Source organism: Camelina sativa, chromosome 16, assembly GCF_000633955.1.
Source record: "Camelina sativa cultivar DH55 chromosome 16, Cs, whole genome shotgun sequence".
NCBI lineage: Eukaryota > Viridiplantae > Streptophyta > Magnoliopsida > Brassicales > Brassicaceae > Camelina > Camelina sativa.
Genome location: NC_025700.1, coordinates 8,580,902 through 8,586,048, shown reverse-complemented (window position 1 = coordinate 8,586,048; position 5,147 = coordinate 8,580,902).

Genomic DNA, 5,147 nt, shown 5'->3' with positions numbered 1-5,147 from the left:
AAAGAGTTGTGGTCTACTGGAGTCGATGCATACGATGTTTCCTTGAATGAAAATTTTAATCTAAAGGCAGCGCTAATGTGGACGATAAGTGACTTTCCGGCGTATGGCATGTTATCAGGATGGACAACCCATGGAAAATTGTCTTGTCCAGTTTGCATGGAAGATACAAAGTCGTTTTATCTCCCTAATGGAAGGAAGACGTGTTGGTTTGATTGTCATCGAAGATTTCTTCCTCACGGTCATCCATTAAGGAGGAATAAGAAAGACTTCCTCAAGCGAAAAGATGCTTCGAGAGTGTAGTGACTCTCACCAAGGAGTAAAATTCGAAATAAAAATCCATGGGCCAAGGGCGTGCAAAGGACATGGATTTAAGGTAAAGGAGGAAGGTAAAGGAATTACAGAAGTAATATCCGAGAAATTCTGGACGGACCGAGAGATGGCCGATGGTACCTTGTACCATGTACCATGTACCATGTACCATACTGGCGTACGTACGAACGGGCGGACGTGCCAAACGAATGCCGAGTGGACGACGAACGTATATGGTCGTGAAGTAAGGATGGGAGGGAACCCACTAAGGAGGGTGAATATTTTATTCAAAGTGGAGTTAGTGGGATTTCCACTAAGTGATTTTTTTTTAATCACAAAATTAATCTAAGTGGAATTTTCCACTAAGGATTAATTAATCAAGAAGAGTTAGTGGAAGTTAGTGGAAGATTAAAGAAATCAAGGGAAGAGTTAGTGGAAGTTAGTGGCCAAGTGTTAGTGTTAGACATAACCAAGTGTTTAACTACATGCACTAAGAAGAAAAATTGTGCTTCATGCATTGGCCACCTTCACCGCCCAAAACTCTCTATAAATAGAGCCTAAATCCTCTCATTTTCGCCCAAAGTGATAAATGGGTAAGGAGAGAAAATTGAGAGAGAAGGTGAGCAAGAGAGAAGAGAAGGAAAAAAATGGGCGAGTTCCCAAGAAAGAAAGAGAGAGAGATTGTTGAGAAAAAAATGTTGGTGTTGAGGAAGGATCGGAGAAAGAGATCCTTGAAGAGGAAGAAGTGGTTTTCGAGCCAAGTTAGAAAGTGGTTGCGGACGAAGAGGGTGCAAAGAGCGGGTAGCTGTTTGACGCCAAGGAAGAGTTGTCTGATCGGGTGGTGCAGTGAAGTCCGAATATCATCGTCGGCGTAAAGGTGAGTTCTGCGGTAATGCATGTAGGGTGCATGCATGTAGAGATGGTTTAAATTGGTTGCATGCGAATTATGGTAGGATTCAAGTTAGAATCACCATGCGAAAGTAAGTTTGGTGCATGCATGTCATGGTAGGATTCACGTTAGAATCACCATGCGAAATGAGTTAAAATGCAAGATAAATAAGTTGGACTCACCAATATTGGACAAGGGGGAAATCGGTTGCATTTTAAGTAAGTTGGAGAACTTAAAATTTGGTTAAGAGGATTGCATGCATGTTGAGACTTAGCGATTTGTTTTATTAGCATTGTCTTGGTTAATAAACCGGATTGCATGCATAAGAGGAGGTGAAGTTAGTTGCAATTTTTACTGCATAATTTCGGTTGAGGTTAGCTTGATGCTAAGTTAAACTTAAAGAATTTTAAGTGTTAAACCGAATTGGTTGCATGCGCGTTTGAATGGGATTTACATGGTTAAATCATAATATTTGCATGCGAATGGACGAGTGATTTGTCTAGGCGAATTGAACTGGTTACATGCATATAGTTTAATCTTAAGATCCTTGAATTTTCATTCATGTTCTTGTTGATTAATGCATGTTCTACCGCATGAATGTTCTTGCTGGTTGGCTCGACTTTCTTGCTTGAAGGGGTAGTAAGTGTTTTTAGCAACGTCTCTTGAATTCATTTCTTGAGTCTTAGCTAGAGGAAGTGTAGTCGATAGTTCTGGTTCCGAAGATGTGTGTGTGTCTCGCAAGAAGTTCTCAAAGATCACTTACGCGAGACACCGTCACGGCTAACTAGCTATTAGCGTGACCGTTACATGAAGATGTAACTTTGGTGGATCTCATGCTGGTTACCTTTGTGGTTTCAGCATGGGAGCTCATGCTGGTTACCAGGGAGGTTTCAGCATGGGTAGTGTGGAGAGACGGAACAGAATATCGAAGGGCCCTAGGTGAAGGAGTCTAGGATAATTCAAGAGTCCCTTGTTCTATTCTAGTCGTCCTTACGCGTTGTGGTGGAGTTAAGAGTCTAAAGTGTCCAAGAGGTCCTTGTTCCTTTAGTCTTCTTTCTCAGTGGTTAGCGAGTCTAGATCGTCTCAGTTGAGTCGTGTTGATCTAACCTCACTCGCTTGTTTGTTGTTTATTTGCTTCCGCTATTGTTTCGGTTGCGTATGCTCTGGTAGAATATTCTGTTGGTGTGTGGTTGCATGACTAACTTGCAGATGGACTTGCTTGTTTTTCTTGCATTTGGCTTGCATGTTGATAGCTTCTTCTTGCATGTTGATAGCCTAGTCTTGCATATTGTTTCTGTAAACTTGTTTGTTGTAGACTTGTTTGCCTTGTTATTTCTGTTGCCTGTTGGGGTAGTCGGGTTTGGGAAGTAGAATCCTGTTTAGGATGAAAGGGGTACCCAGGCTCACTGAGTAATCTTAGATTACTCATGATATTATTTTTGGTCTTGCAGGGAAGCCTAAGTGAGTCTAGAGCTGGAGCAAACATTAGGGTACCGAATAGGGTTTTTATGTGTTCCTTGTAAAACCCTATATTTTCATGAATGAATATCCGACTATCTTTGTATATTGCTTTAATGATTTATTTTCAATGTAATAAACTATTGAAGTAATATATTCGGTTTTCGGAAAAGCATGGCAAGTTGCAAATGATACTCGGCCTTGTCCGGGTCAACACAACGCGCGTGGGACGCGAGGGTTGCAAAGCCTAAGCAAGTCTCTGTCGCGGGTGGAGTCGCGTCCAGGAGGACTGGTCGGGAAGCTGCAGCTTCCGTCCCTCGACCGGACCACCAGGGTGCGATTCCCATAGTGACGTTCCGGTGCCATCCAATGGCATGCGTGGTCATAGAACGGTTCGAGGGCGTTACAGAGAGAGTATCCACCTCAGTCGTTGACGGGTGAGCAAGTTTATTACAAGCGGTTGGCTGAAGTAAAACCACCAAAAACCAAGGACGTTGGTGGAAATGGTCATGAAAAGAAGACTGCTGGCTATGGGAAGCAACACAACTGGCATAAGTTAAGCATATTATGGGAGCTGCCTTACTGGAGGGACCTCAATCTTCAACACAATATTGATGTGATGCATACAGAGAAGAACTTTTTGGATAACATCATGTATACTCTTATGAGTGTGAAGGGTAAATCAAAAGACAACATCATGTCAAGATTGGATATACAAAAATTCTGTTCTCGGCCACAATTACATATTGATAGTGATGGTAAAGCTCCTTTCCCACCCTACACTTTGGCAGAAGAAGCGAGAACAAGTTTACTAGAATGTGTCAAACATTCGGTGAAATTTCTGATGGCTATTTGTCAGACCTAGCTAGTTGTGTTGATATGGAAAATGGAAAGTTTTCAGGCAAGAAGAGTCATGACTGCCATGTNCTTTGCATAAAAGTCGCATTCCAATTTTAAAACAGAACATAATTCAGATCCTATGCAATTTGGAAAAGATCTTTCCACCATCATTTTTCGACGTGATGGAGCATCTGCCTATACATCTCCCCTACGAAGCTGAATTAGGAGGCCCTGTCCAATATAGGTGGATATATCCTTTTGAAAGGTTTTATAAAAAATTGAAAGGAAAAGCAAAGAACAAAAGATATGCATCCGGATCAATTGTTGAATCTTATATCAATGACGAGATTGCTTATTTCTCAGAGCACTACTTCGCCGCAAATATACAAACAAAATAAAGGTAAATTCTAAAATCAATCAAGGTAGATAAAACTGTTATCATTTATTTGAAGTCATTTACTTTTCTCATTTGGTCAGGTTAACACGATTTGATCAAGGTGAAGCCCATGAATATCATGTCCCTGGAGTACCTCCAATATTTACTCACATCGCCGTCCAAGTGGAGAAATGAATGAAATATGGCTGTCTAAAAGAGACTATCAATGCGCACATGCATATGTTTTACGGAATTGTGACTATTTTCAGCCAATTGAGAGGTATATAATTAAGTTTATATCGATTAAGTAAAATAAAGTTTATTATATATATAATCCACACAAAATTTCTCATATATTTGTGTTGGTCTTGTATATATAGTATGTTCGAGGATTTTATTGGTGCAAAATATTCAGGACTTTCAGAAAAAGAACTCTCCATTAAAAGAGCAGACAAATATCATTTATGTGTTAAAGAATATGTATGTCTTTATATAATACTTATTAAACTATTTTTATTATATATTATAAATAATTTACATATATGCAGGTTTCTTACTGGAACGCCACAAATCCATTTCCTACCTGGGTTCAAGAGATAGTGCATGGACCTTTGAACAAGGTCAAAACATGACCAATGTATTTTACAAGAGGCTACTTGTTTCATACACGTGATCATGGTGTTGGACGAAAGACTTGTAACTATGGAGTTTGTGTTAAAGGTGAAAATTACACTGATGCATCCGATGCAGCGGATTTCTACGGGACCTNCAATTTTAAAACAGAACATAATTCAGATCCTATGCAATTTGGAAAAGATCTTTCCNGTTTTAAGTGTAAGTGGTATGACCCTGTTATGGGTAGAGGCACTTAGATGAGCAATGGTGGCGTCGTAGACGTTCTTTCATCGAGAAAATATAATAAATACGAACCATTTATTCTAGGTACGTATGTATATATATATATATTATTTTTTAATGTTGATAATATATATATATGTGTAACTCATATTTGTGTTGATATTCCAAACAGCCTACCAAGCGCATCAAGTTTGCTATATTCCCTACCCATACACAAAGAAACCAAGGAAGGAATGGCTCAATGTCTTGAAAGTTAATCCGAGGGGAAACATTGCAGGAGAATATGAGAACAAAGAACCAACTCTTTTGCAAACAGAAAATGATGATGCTGTATTGGTGACTACTATTGAAGATCTGGTTTTCGATAATTTAGTAGAAATAAATGAACCAATCGATCTTGATTATAATGTCGGAGAT